This window comes from Cupressus sempervirens, chromosome 9 (assembly GCF_028749045.1).
Source record: "Cupressus sempervirens isolate cs-2001-9-10 chromosome 9, ASM2874904v1, whole genome shotgun sequence".
In the NCBI taxonomy this organism is placed as follows: domain Eukaryota; kingdom Viridiplantae; phylum Streptophyta; class Pinopsida; order Cupressales; family Cupressaceae; genus Cupressus; species Cupressus sempervirens.
In genome coordinates, this window is record NC_143126.1 from 683,421,041 (window position 1) to 683,436,048 (window position 15,008).

The window sequence follows — 15,008 nt, forward strand, 5'->3', positions numbered from 1 at the left end:
AGCTAGCGGAAGACAAAGGCATGCTTGGGTTATTAGTAATTACTCACATTGATCCTAATCCATTGAGACTCATAGTTGGTGACAGAAACTGAAGATGTCAACAATTAAACGGTTATTATATACAAGTTCACAACTTTATAGTACGTGAATTTTTTTTACCTTGAAACTTTGAAGTTCAAATTTTAAGGATTTGCAGGTCCTGTGAAATATGTAACCTTTGAATTATGACAAACTGATTATCAAAATAGACTTGTGTATTCTCTATATACATTAATTACTGGATTTTTTGTGTCTTTGGTGAGTATAAGAGAAGAATACATCCTTCATAAGGCACTGAAGAAGTCGATACATTTCATATAAAGGAAGAGTTATGTTTCTTTCAAGAAATCTTTTGAGTCTTCAATAAACTTTCTCCTTCTTTATCCCAGTGCCAACAAACAGGAGTGTGATGTGATCTCAATTGGCAGTGATTGAAAGTCCATCTAATCTCAGCATAAGGGGTAATAATGCATACTTTCAAGTTAATTAATATAATGCTTAAGAGACAATTTTATGGAAGCTTTTCTATTTCTAAACTGTTCTTGGTTGCAAATGCAAATTATTGAATGCTTATAAATGTAGTATTCAAAAGTTTCGACAGTCAAAACTGATCATCACAGGGTTTTTAATAGTCACAGGGTTCTTAAATGATATATATTGTGGATGTAAAGAATCAGATCAGAAAATGTGATACTTTGTTGAACTTCATAGCTGATTTTTTTCAGAATACCAAATTGGTGTTCAGTTTGACAAAATTGTAACTTGTATTTTCTGAATACTGAATTTGTGTTCAGTTTGACAAAGTTGTAATGCGTAGATTGTTGGTGCTCTCAAAGGGGATTGGAAGATTCCTTGGATTGGTGCTCTAAAAGGTTGTAATGCATTTCAATTGTAAGGCCAGATGAGGATAGTAGATCATGGTGCCATTTCTCACTGTGGTTTTACCACATTGGATTTCCACGTGCAAACTTGTGTGCTGCACTCCTGCTGGTGTATCTTTTTGGTTTCTGATGTTGCACCTTTCAAATCTTTCATTTTTCAGATAAAAGCTTGGCAGAAACTTTAAAATGTTAAAAAGGATTAGAGTTTTGTTTGTACTACTGATTCGTCCACCACCTCCCCCTCTCTCTCAGTAGTACTTCTGTGGTCTACAAGTGCACCTACTAAATTTCTGTGGTAGAGAGCATGTTGCTCACTTGTAACAAAACACCCTTTGAGTGCCGTTGTCTGACTTACAAAACATCCAGTTGATTGAAGTTGGCTATGAGAAGATAGAGAAGATTAATTCATCATGATAACTTGCTGTCAACTAGACATTCACAATAAACCATTATAGACCCAACTCTTAATCACATATAGTTAAATACCATCTCCGACTATTTCATTTTATTTTTGAATGGCCCTATAAAATGACTAAAGAAGAATGTGATATTTTTACAAAGATGGGGGCTACTAAAACCAAATGGTTATTAGAAACTTCTGTTAGGTATATTGTGGTCATGGTGTTGTCATTGACGTTGAGAAGGAATCTTGTATTGTTGACATTGATGTCGAAGGAGAGAACTGTAATAAATGAGGAAAGTTCCCAATGACCAAAGGCCACCAGCAATTAAAGGTAACCATTAAGATAATTATTGGGCCAACCCATGAGATCGTATTCTCCCTGTGCACATGCTGGCCAACTAGAAGATATTGCAGCAGAATCTTTATTTCTAATAGGAGAAAGTAAAATAATATGAGCTCAGCTACTTCTCTAAATGACCACCCATCCTAGCCATGTCCCCGCGCATGAATAAGTAAATAAAACTTAAAGTTACATACTTGCGAGGCCATCCTCCCTCATATACAAGAAACTCTCTGGACTTCAGATTATTATTAAGGAGGCTAACCCCATTTGAATATGACAATGAAACTCATAAAAAATTGATAAGATAATCACCCAAAGAAGTGAAGTGTGAAGGATATGTTTGTTAAAAGAGCAGCAATCAAGAAATTATAAGCAATTTATATAAAGCATTGAACATGACTATAATATTGAGCAGCAAATAGAAGCAGTGATTATAGTTTAAAGAGCAGCAATGATTAATGAATAGTGTTTCCAAGTGTTACATCCCTATTTTTGCTTAATTATAAAATATTCTTTATAGCCGCTGAGACTTATGCAAAGTTAAAATGGTCAGTTAAATTTGTTATTCATATTGGTTTCATATGAAAATGAAGTGTTAGTTGTTCGTTATGGTTTCATGTGAAATTATAGTGGTGGTTAATCATTATGATTCATGATAATTAAGAATATTGGTTTTCAATATGATGTTATATAGAAAGAAGTTAATGGTTTAGCAAAAAGATTTTTAGTTTTGATTTAAAATTGATTTGGAGATACGTTATTACCATAGTTAATTTCTTTTTGCAAGAACGTGACGAAGGGGGAAAGCAAGAAAGGGCATCAGGGCACCACCTATCTTTGAGCTAATAGGTATGGGTCATAAACCACCTTGGTCAAGGGAAAACTGGACTAGGCAAGCAAGGGTATACCAAGTGATCACCATGACCTGAAAAAGAAATTATGATCGGCTGAAAAATCAGATTGATTAAGCATATGCTCATGGAGAACATTTGATGTAATTATATGTCCCAGAAACTGTGTCAATGAAAACAAATTAAAATATGTTAAATGTAGAATAAAAATTACATTTCACCATTCATCTTTGCAAAATTGAAGCTATTGCCCAGTGGGATGAAGAAAATTAAAAGGGCATAAAGCATGGCCTTGACATGTCGAGAATCACCACAATGAATGTGTTGCTAGAGATCAAGGAGAAGATGTTAGTGTTGTGTTAGACCACGTGCAATGTAGAGCTCAAGATAAAGGTGTAAACAAAGTCACTAGTGGGCTAGCAGGTCCAGCAGAAAGAGGCACTTGAGAATGATGAGGTGGAGGCATACATGTTCAATCAAATTCAAAACTTCCTCTATTACTACGACATTGTTTCCATGGATTCCTTTATGCTTGTACTGCAGTTGGTACCTCTCTACTTGTTCTACCCACTCAATAAAACAAACATGAAAGACTTCATCATTCTGGAAATGGATACTACATATAAGAAGTTTTCAAAGCAGCCACACCAGCTACCCTTATATTAATACTAAACTAATTAAACACTAAATATTATCCTTATATTTATCTTTTCTCTGTGATACAAGGTTCAGCAAGAACACCCCATGTACCTATCCAAGTTCGAAAAGGGTCCAAGTCAAATCACTGCTGAATACTCACGAGAACAGTACTCTCCATTCACCAAATCACCGGAACATCTAAAGAAGCAAAATAATAAATGATAGAGTAGTTCTTTGATAATTTATATAATCTTTTCTCTATGATACAAGGTTCGGCAAGAACACCCCACCTACCTATCTAGGTTCAAAAAGGGTCCAAGTCAAATCACTGCTCAATATTCACCAGAACAGTACTCAGCATTCACCAAAGAACATCTAGATTCTAAACAGAAGCAAAATATTAAATGATAGAGTAGTTCATAAATATTTTATTTAACATTAAATAAATTATTATATTTTCTATTGCTATGTTTTTTAATACATTTTTTATTACCTATTTTCAAATCAGATTTTTTTTATTCTATATTATAAATAATTTTCTAAAATATATATATATATATATTTTTAAAGAGGGGTAAACACTTTGACCTGGAGCTATGAACCAATGAGGCCACAAATGGGGGACCTCGTCCCCATGAGATTTGAAACTTGATGGCAAGAATAACAACGCAACAACTTAACCATCACAACATGCCACTATTGGCAATAGTTTTCTAAAATATGTTTTAATTTCCTATTCAATATTATTTTTTATAAAGAATAATTAGATATATAAAATAAATATTTATTTATACATTATATAAATTATATATATATAATATTCTTACATAATTAATTTAATAATAATATAAATTATTTGTCAATGGGGTCATGCTCAAATGGTGAGGCCATAAGGTTCTCAGTTGGAGATCCATGTTTGGAACCCACAAAGCGGCATTTATGTAGCTTCTGTGTTGACTTGAGTTGATTAAGTGGCTTATGTGACTTCTAAGCTGAATATGTTGAATGAGGAAGAGATTCCCATTGTGACCTCCAACAACTTACAAAGCAAAAATAATTATAATAGTAATAATAATAATAATTCTCCTGTAGAATTAAGGTCTAGAGACTACTTGTATATAGCCATAGCCGTACCCATGACCAAGGATAGCCATAGCAGTAACCATGACCAAGGGCCAAAAAATTGTTGTACCTGAACTTGTACCTAGTAACTTAATATCTTCTTATGTCTAAAATAGACTTTGCTTGGTTCTCCTAAGATATTCATACAGACATCAAATTCATTATGGAAAAGGTCTTCAATCTTCCACTAATTTCAATAAATAACATTAAAATATAAGATGGCCCTAGCAGGCAAAGAGCTCAAAGACCACAGTTATGCATTGGACGTTCAAATGAATAAAAGGAAATATACATACAATGCTCCATGAAGGTATGACAGGAGCAATATGTGTGGGAGAGAGCAAGTTGTGTGGATCTGAGGGGGTAGAGAAGAAGATATTTGTTGTGAAATGCATTGCAGGCCTAAATATGGTGAAACTGGACTATTAACTACATCTATGGTCTTCTTTTCCCCTATTACTATGAATGTTATATTACTTTTTAGTTTTTAGTTCCAAGAGTTTTTCCCAAAGTAAACCGGTGTAGTTGTCTTTTACATTTTTTTCCAGATTATATAATTGGAATACTAATGAGCCTAATAGGTATCATGAAACTTGTATCCTTCAAGTTTCTACTGGATATTGATAAGGGGTTTTTGAAGAATTTGTTGCATCATCATTTAGTCTGCACAAACAAAGTTACATGACATTTAAGATACCCAAGTGAGAAAAATCTTGTGGTTTGTGCATATATTTGAGTAGGCATGATAAATAAAACATTGCTGAAAGTTGCTTAGATATACATCTTCCAGTGAGATTAAATTTCATGACCTTGAACAAATGGCTAGATTAAAATGCAGAGTTTATTAGGGTGTTGCGCATGGACAAAGAGGAAAATGGCCCAAAGAAGATCATAAGGGTCACATCAACATAAGAGATCTATGCTTGCACCCAGTTCTTCTAAATGAGTTACACATTCTCTAAAAAGGAGGCTGCCCATCAAAAGGCAAAACATAGTTATAAGAAAGCCAAATCGGAATTGATCAAAATGAAGTAGTTTACTCCCAAGAGAATTTTGTCTCAGTTGTGAAATATGATTTTTTCAAGTATCCTTGAGCAATTTTGGCCGCTCTATTGACTTGTCTATTCTCTTGTATAAACAATGTAATGTCAAGAACCAGCAGCAGCTAAAGCCATTATCCCATGATGGTGTGATAGCTTTGTGGGAATGCTTGATACATCCTTAACTATTATGGGTAGTTTCTAGTTTTGGCTGGTTATCATGGTTTATGGTCACCTGGTTGGTTGGATTAACAGCAGTTTGCATTCAGGTCGTACAAGTAAGGTAATGATGGTTTTGGAACTTCTGGTTATTCGTGTCGAAGATACACTCCTTGCAGATGCCTCCTATGGACAGCTATGAATTAGTTACAAACCTAGATAGGTTCTTAGCTATATGGTGCGATGTGCGTGTGAGGCGAATTATTGAAATCTTATCCATATGCTCTAAGATTTCCAGGTCAGCACTTACTGCCATTTTTTAAATAGCATGTAATTTGTTGCGATGTAATCCTTCCAAGTCTAATCAAAAACATTTTCAAAGACCAGAATAATAGATGTGTAAGATATCCAACCGCAAACCAAATGAAAATATCTTAAAAGGAATACAAGATTGTGAAAACATCAATGCCTTTAGTTGCTTCTTAAGGATTGGGAACAACTCCATGGTTAGCCTTTTAGTTGCTTCTTAAGGATTGGGAACAACTCCATGGTTAGCCTTCGTAAAAAGCTGTAGACAGTTAATTCATGTTTGGCAAATACAGATGCCTTGAAGGACTGTGAGGGACACAAATGTTGACATTGTGTAATGCTCTACATCTACTACAACTATAATATTGGATCGCATCAAACTCTTCTTTAGAATATTCAATTGAATTGGCTCCATAACCAGTAAAGAGTGATAACCAATTCATATCAGTAGCCCTTGAATCACATCATGCGGTGCTAACTGCGAGAAGTGGGATAAATTGAGTTGCCCATGCCACTAATGCCATAGCATACGGACATCAGATGCACACTTGGTTGTCAATACATACTCATGAACCTGTCCCATATAAACAAGCTGGTACAAACTATGATCTTCAATACAATCAACAATGGTTTTTTTGGATTACTTGTCAATTGTATAACATTTGTGTTTGCTAAATATGACATCCAAATAGGGACATCAGAAAGAGCAAATTGAGCTCCATTCCAGCAACATAGTACACATTGAAAAATTCTCTCCAAAATATATTTGCACATTTCATCTGCCAAAATTATGTACTCACCACCACCATTGAAGAAATTTGAGCAAGTCATGTATTCCTTGAACCAATCTTTTATATAGGTGAAAGGTCGAGATGCTCTAGAACTAATGTACCATGCAGAAGACTATGATTGATCTACTGGTCATTTGGCAATGAAAGCATAAAAGGCTGATTTCTTCTCGTCCAAATGCTCTATAACATGAGCCTTTGATGGAGGTCCTCCTAGGTTGGATTTCTTTTCAGCCAAACTCTTTGCAGGGCTTCTTCATGCAACCCTTTTACCACAATAATGACTATACAATATTTTTCAGATCCTTCAAAGTCTCTTCATTATTCCCTTGTACTTTCTTCTGAGGTCATTTATGTTTGTTCTACATTGTGTATCACTACCACGGACAAATTGGTTCTTCCATCTATCCTGTTGCAAGAGATTATTGCACACCTCTTCAAACTTCAGGTCAGAAATGGTAGATGTGATGTTTAGAGTATCTCAACAAAACGTTCATAGGCCCATAATAAGCCTTTCAATGTAATGACCATCATGTCTTCTTTTTCCATCTTGCACCCTTTGGCTAACAATTGATCACAAATATTTTTATCATCATCAAATGCTCCTATAAAGACATCTTTTCATCCATCATGATTGAGAAAAGCATATTTTTTTAGAAAGAAGGCCCTACCTGTCATTGTGTGTTTTTTAGGGCTGCGAACTCAACAATTTCTTATAAAATATCAAATTTTAACTAAAGCAATACGCAGTTTTGACTTCAAACTGCATGTAATGTTCAACAGAAAAATCCATGATTCTTACTAGTAAAGAATACAAGATTTTGCATACAAGCCATGCAATTTGTACCTGCAAAAACTTCACGCGAAATGTTTTGTATGATTTCGTACAGTACAATAATATTCCATTTAACGTTCTTTAGGCATGTTTTGTGTTAAAGGCATGTGAATTGTCACAACGAGCAATAGATCTTAGATCTCCATGACTATCATGAAGATTTTGCCCAATGATGCCTTTAATCCCAAAATGGACTTGATAAAATCTCACCCCATAAGCTTGTCATTTCCAGCGACCTGCCAATTGGGAGGGAATTTTCGAAATCCATATGGAGATTGCCCAATCATGTCTATTTTCGAAATCCATATGGAATTTGCCCGATAGGGCTGTTGTTCACCCCCTTAAATAGAAAACTTTGCCATTCCAGAATCTTCCAAGTTTTGCCCCTTAACCATGATTGTAGATCTCAAATTCAATGAATTTAGAAGCTCGGAAAATATAACTCCATCTTGAACTTTGTGCTCCATTTCAAATTGTTAATTATCCTTCATCAAATCTTTTGAATTTCTCCAGCAGTTGATCTTGATGGAACTCCAATTTTTTGCAAATTTAAATGTCCAAACCAAAACTATGGAAGTATTTTTTTATGATACAGCATATTCCTCTCTTAGATGTGAAATTAGATGTGTGCAAAGATAGCCTATCTCCAGCCATGCATACATTTTCAACTTTTCAAAATTGCCCCAGGTACGCTCTTTTGATCTAAATTTTATTTCAGTACTTCTCATACATGTTAAAATATATTCATTAATGATGTATTTACGTTTGAAAGATAATATTGCTACCTATTTCTATTTTAGAATGAAGGCACATAATTTTTTATTAAAGCAAACAATTGGTGATCCTAATTTTCTTAATTCAAGATTATGTTAAAAGATTGCTCTTATTAAAATCATGCAACTTTGATATTGAGAAAAGGGATATTTTATTTCCACATGTACTTGTGTGTTTGAACGTAATATTTTCATCTGCATAAATGCATTACATTTTCTTTCTAATAAATGTATAAAGCGTGTAGTTAAAATTTTAAAAGAGATCAAAAGAAGTTGAATTTGTCATATTCTCCCCAATAATATTTTTATTTGAATGACTTAAGAAAGAGAAGCATAAATTGCTGTTGGAAATCTGATTCACGTTTTTGGTTTTCAGGCATAATGTTGAAGTCATTTTTTGGCTGTAAATGATTTTTCTTACTTCCCAAATGACCTCCGAACATTTTCCCATTCATGGGATATGATTTTCTTGCAATTTCTTATGGTTTTAAGATGCCTGCAGCCTCAAAAATGTTCAGAAAACTCTAAAAACGGCCTAGCAACTTTTGTAATTTAAAAATGGTTTGCAAGAGCCAAAGGCTACTGTATGGTGAAATAGAGTGCAGCATTTTCACAGTGGCAGAAATATATCTCATTTGCACACAGAATCATAGTGGAGAAGTATCTCTATTTCTCTGAACCGATCCAAAGAGGGTTGAGAAATTGCGAAATCAGAGAGCATACAAAGAGAGATTTCCAAAATCACAAAATCGGAGAGCATACAAAAAGAGATTTCTGAAATCGTGAAATCAGAGAGCATATAAAAGAGGGTTTCCGAAATTGAGAAATTAGAGAAATTGCGAGATCGGAAAATCTTCATTTCTCATAGTCACTTTGGAGTGGGTAGGGAAATCGCGAAATTGGAAAATCTCCATTTCTCATGGTCACTTTGGAGTGGGTAGGGAAATTGCGAAATCGGAAAATCTCCATTTTTCTGGGGTGGGTTGAGAAATAGAGAAATAGAGAAATCACGAAATTGGAAAATCTCTATTTCTCATGGTCATCTTGGGCTGGGTTGAGAAATAGAGAAATGGAGAAATATCTCAATTTCACAAAGTAAGCTTCTTTGCTGTTCCGTGTAAAGTTTCTTAAAATTCTGTAACCTTTGATTGAATGGAAGTGTCTCTGAATTAATCGCAGGATATAGATGCTTAGAGGAGCAGACTTTATTGTTACTATGTGTCCTCAAACTGCACCAATAACCTTCCTATATATCCTTGCTAAAGAGTATGTCCCTCAAAGGGACATGTCCCTTTCTAAGTTAACATAATTAATCTACCTATAAGTCAGTGATCAGAAAGATAAACATAATAACATCTAACTAACACAATGTGTTAGATTAGTTAAGGATTATCAATCTACTTCTTGAGAAGTCGCCGGCTCCTAAGGAAAATAATCTAATGCCAACTTAATGATATATAAGGGTAAGAAGAAGAAGTACAGTCTGCACTTTCAAACCTGTAGGTTATCTGGTTAAACATACTTAACATTCCGAAGTGGTGATAAGGTAAGTAAAGGTAAGTATTAATATGAGGGATGTAATTTTGTTTTATCTTTGTTTATTTTAAGCGAAATAATTGAATTAAAAGTTCTAATCATTTATGTATTTCCTTAAAATACTTATTTTGCCCTTGCAATTATATTTATTTCATATGTGCAATATATTTACATTTCCAAGGAGAGATACAAATCTTTACATTATATAAGGTCTTTGTAATTAAATATTTTTCACAAATTATAACATTTTGTGAGGCTAGAATTATTATTATACATCAAAATATGATCAAAATTCAAAATGAGGGAAAAATAAAATAATTTCTCTTATTAATGTTTTCCTTTTTACATATTCTTCTACAACAAAACATAATGTGTAATTTCTGAGTTGTAAAGGGATATCGATACATTTTCACAAAGCCCTAAACATTCTCCAGGTAAGATTATATTTACTTATTATTAAAAGAATATCTAATTATAATACTTTATTGCAGGATATAATATTAATGTAGACAAGCACAAATACAAAGGATTCGTCAAGAGCATGGAAGTACTTGGGAGATTAAAGATGCAATGAGGAACATAGTTGGGTTATCAAAGATCAAATAATTTTCAATACCTTTCATGAAGTTGGAAGACAACACCGAACTTATGGATTAATTCTTAGTGCTAAGCTTTGCATTGTAATTATTTAGTGTTGAGTTGCATTTTAAGCTTTAGTTAGGAAGCGTCGCGATGATCCGAAGCTTGTATGTACCCTTTGAATATCTATAAAGGATACCAGGATCATTCGCATTAGATAGAGAGCTCCATAGTGAAAAACATGTAAAATTACAGATATTGGATGGATGTTTATAGCAGTATGATTAGGTAAAGCAACTTGAACACAACTCAATTGTAATTCTTTTTTGAATCAATAAAATGATGTAGTTTCCTGTCTAATATTGGATATTAATTTTATTGAAACTTGCATGATATATTGTCCTCTTGGATACAAAACTATTGTTTGATAGATTGAACTCCATGAATACTCTTGATTATTAGATATTTTCATAGTACGTTATGGTATCTGTCTAGTTGGTCTCCTTTAGTTGGGGTTAAATTCATCTAGACTAGGGTTTCATGTTCTAAGTTCTTTGTCCAATACTTGATGGTTTGGCTAGCCATCTCCATAAGAGTTTGATGATAAGTTCTTGCAGTATTAACTCCATTTGCCCAATTGGACCTAGGGACTAGTCTTCATTGATTCATTTAAAATTGCAATTGCATGTTAGTATAGTTCTTTACCTTAATCATCTGCATATTATTCATCCATTTTCATCCTCATCTCCAATCATTTCAAAAGAATTCCCAAAACATTCAAAGCATTCAATTTTACATTTGATTTCTCCTTGAGAAAGTGCTTGCCCACTCAAGAGTATCAATCCAAGTTTGCATCGGTGGTTTTCTCCTCTATAAGAGTAGAGATAGAAGGTACAACCACCTAGGTCTGGTAGAGCCTGAAGTCTGGAGGTTGAGGAATTGCATTTCAACCTCTTCGTTGACCAAAATTGTGTTGATTTCCAGGCATCAAGCAGGCAAGGCTTGTAGGTTTTCAACCAATAACTTTGTGCACCAACAGATCTCATAACTAACTTGTCCTTATCCTTGAAACTTCTCAAACATTTTTAATTAACTTGTCCTTATCCTTGAAACTTCTCAAACATTTTTAATTTTCTTCAAATGTCGGCCTCTAATTAAATCTTTTCTTAACTTGTTCTTCTTATTCATGCTCAGTGAACACTACAACTTTAGTCGGGCAATACATCACTCAATTAACACTAAAATTACCAACATCATATTATTAGAGTCTAACTCATTCAAGTGCTCGTTGAATACCATACAGTTATCAACATTCTAACTCATCATACTTTCTTCAAATCCTCTTCATCAATCAAATGATATGGCACTCTGCTAAATTAGCATAATGTCTAACCAGATAAGGCTTTACATCAATGACAACAGAACAGCTGATATAACTCTTTAACATACAGTAAGAGCATTATCAATTGGGGCCAACATTACTTTTGTTGCTTTAAAGTATTGCATGGTTTCTACATTTCCTCACTTATAGAAGATTATATTCCATGTTTATTACAATTAGTGTTAGCTGGCTGGAAGATATTTTGGATGCGCCATTGATGAACTTGCTTAGACCAAATCATTAGATGCTTGTTGATTGCTGATTGTAAGTTTGCCTTGTGTAGTTGAATAACATATTTATGAACTTCACTTTGATCGGTGCTTACACATTGATATGCATCGATGAATGGTATTAATGGAATGGTAATAGTTTGAACATCTTACATCTATCTTAGGAGATTGTACTAGCTTGGTTGATGTCGATAGCTAAACTAAGTCCAGTAGAGTCACAAAGATATCCACAATTTCTTACATTCTAAGAGTTAGATTAGATTCTCTAAACCCTTATCCTTTGTAGTTCATTGGTTGGAAGTAGTAAAAGTCAAGTTGATATCCATTGAATAAATAGTTTAAGTCCCTTTGTTATAACTGGCATATCACATCATTATGATTGAGTGAAAGTCCCCAATAAGGAGTCTTGAGGTTGTCTCATTTAATCACACAATCCATATACATTGGTTATCATATGGGCATCCTTATTCAAGAAAGAATTGGAGATTTGGTATTTCATTTTGGGATAATCAGTATTTATTCTTCATGTTGAAGTGGCATAAAACTCACATTAACACTACTTATGGCCTCAAACACCCTTAATTCAATATGATCATGTTTTACCCATGTTGAACACTCCATCCATTGCTTGTTTTATGAATGCACTATTTATGAGCATGTAGATAGATCCCAATCTTAGACTTCTCTGCATGTTCTTATTTAAAATCAGTATATTGTTGAGGGCTCTAAAACTGGCATACATCCCATGTCATGACAATATGAGAAGTGTTTAACCAAGCTAAAAGGAACCTAGATAGATATGACAGTATTTCCAGAGGGGCAACAATGCCCTTGATTATTCGATAGTCTTTCTAAAACTGGCATACATCCCATGTCATGACAATATGAGAAGTGTTTAACCAAGCTAAAAGGAACCTAGATAGATATGACAGTATTTCCAGAGGGGCAACAATGCCCTTGATTATTCGATAGTCTTTTATAAAGCTTAAACATGAGCTTTTCACTTTGATTCACGGCACCTTGATCATTGTACCCTACCAACCTTCTCAAAGTATCAGCTGATTGTACCCTCCCAACCTTCTCAAAGCATCACCTGTTAGAGATTTAATATCATTACGTCATCTATTAAATTTGAGTACATATGTTTCACCTCATGTGCATAATCTTTGACAGACACGTTAGGGTTTCAATTCTTACTATTTTAAGGCTCTTATTTGCTTGCATTGAGTTTATCACTAAAACATTGTTATTGTCCTTGTATTAATCCATGCATGGCACTCTTCAAAGTTCTCATAGGCCTCAAATTCAAAGCCAGAGATTCTCACATATTAACAAAACCATAGGCCAGAGATTCTCACATATTAACAAAACCATAGGGATAGAATAGAAACTCTCAATGACTTCATGGTGCTTTAGAGTTCGATAGACCTTTTAATCGCATTGGTGGTGTAACCATCCTGTCCCCTATTTGGTCGCATTGGTCAACCTCCGAAATGGCAAAGGAATTTGAAAACATCAATGACCCCTGTTTGTCCTTTACATGTTTTCAACAAAACTGTTATTGGACTCCCATGATCGTACAGGTCCCTGGGATCTCTAAACAGCACCAACAATGTCCTACAAACTTGCTTACTGCATGTAAACTCTTTGAATGTCTCTACACTCTTGTGTATAGTTTAAAGTTTAAGTAGACCCTTTACGCATCCATCTGATTCTGAGTGGTGCTGCGACTGGTTGACAGTGAATTTTGGTTATGTCTGTCCTTTCTATTTAGTCTCACTCTTAAGGAAACTATTGTGCAGATTCAACCCCTATGACATATCATTCTTTGTATCAGGAGCGGTATTGAAGAATCCATAGATCTGAAATTACAATACTGACATGTAGAGGGTCATGTAGGAGACAATGAATGTATTTCCTGTACTTAGCGCTGTTTGAGACGCTTTCTACACAATCATACAAACCTTAAACTTCAAAATACACAATGCAATGTATTCAAAACTTAGCTGTTTTCATTATAATTGAGTGAAAGTCCCCAATAAGGAGTCTTGAGGTTGTCTCATTCGATCACACAATCCATATACATTGGTTATCATATGAGCATCCTTATTCAAGAGAGAACTCCAATTTGGTATTTCATTTTGGGATACTGAGTATTCATTTTTCATGTTAAAGTGGCATAAACTCACATCAACACTACTTATGGCCTCAAAACACCCTTAATTCAATATGATCATGTTTAACCCATGTTGAACACTCCATCCATTGCTTGTTTTATGAATGCACTATTTATGAGCATGTAGATAGATCCCAATCTTAGACTTCTCTGCACGTTCCTATTTAAAATCAGTACATTGTTGATGGCTCTAAAACTAGCATACACCCCGTGTCATGACAATATGGGCAGTGTTTATCCAAGCTAGAAGGAACTTAGATAGATATGACAGTATTTCCAGAGGGGCAACAATGCCCTTGGTTATTTGATAGTCTTTTATAAAGCTTCAACATCAGCTTTTCACTCTGATTCACGGCACCTTGATCATTGTACCCTACTAACCTTCTCAAAGCATCAGCTCTTGAGATTTAATATCATTACTTCATCTATTAAATCTGAGTACATATGTTTCAACTTTCACCTCATGTGCATACTCTTTGACAGTCATGTTAGGCTTTCAATTCTTACCATTTTAAGGCTCTTATTTGCTTGCATTGAGTTTATCACTAAAACATTGTTATTGTCCTTGTATTAATCCATGCATGGGACTCTTCAAAGTTCTCATAGGCCTCAAATTCAAAGACAGAGATTCTCACATATTAACAAAACCATAGAGATAGAATAGAAACTCTCAATGACTTCATGGTGCTTTTGAGTTAGATAGCCCTTTTAATCGCATTGGTGGTGTAACCATCATGTCCCCTATTTGATCACATTGCTCAACCTCTTAAATGGCTTCAAAGGAATTTGACAACATCAATGACCCTTGATTGTCCTTTACATGTTTTCAACAAAACTATTATTGGACTTCTATGATCGTAAAGGTTCCTGGGATCTCTAAACAGCGCCAACAATGTCCTACAAACTTGCTTACTGCATGTAAAC

The 15,008-nt window shown here is 34.3% G+C and overlaps 1 protein-coding gene across 7 annotated transcripts in view; it reads right to left on the reverse strand.

Annotated features, from left to right (window-relative positions):
- LOC149540569 (uncharacterized) overlaps positions 1–15,008 on the reverse strand; it is a 46,068-nt gene that overhangs the window by 17,674 nt on the left and 13,386 nt on the right. The window lies entirely within an intron of this gene.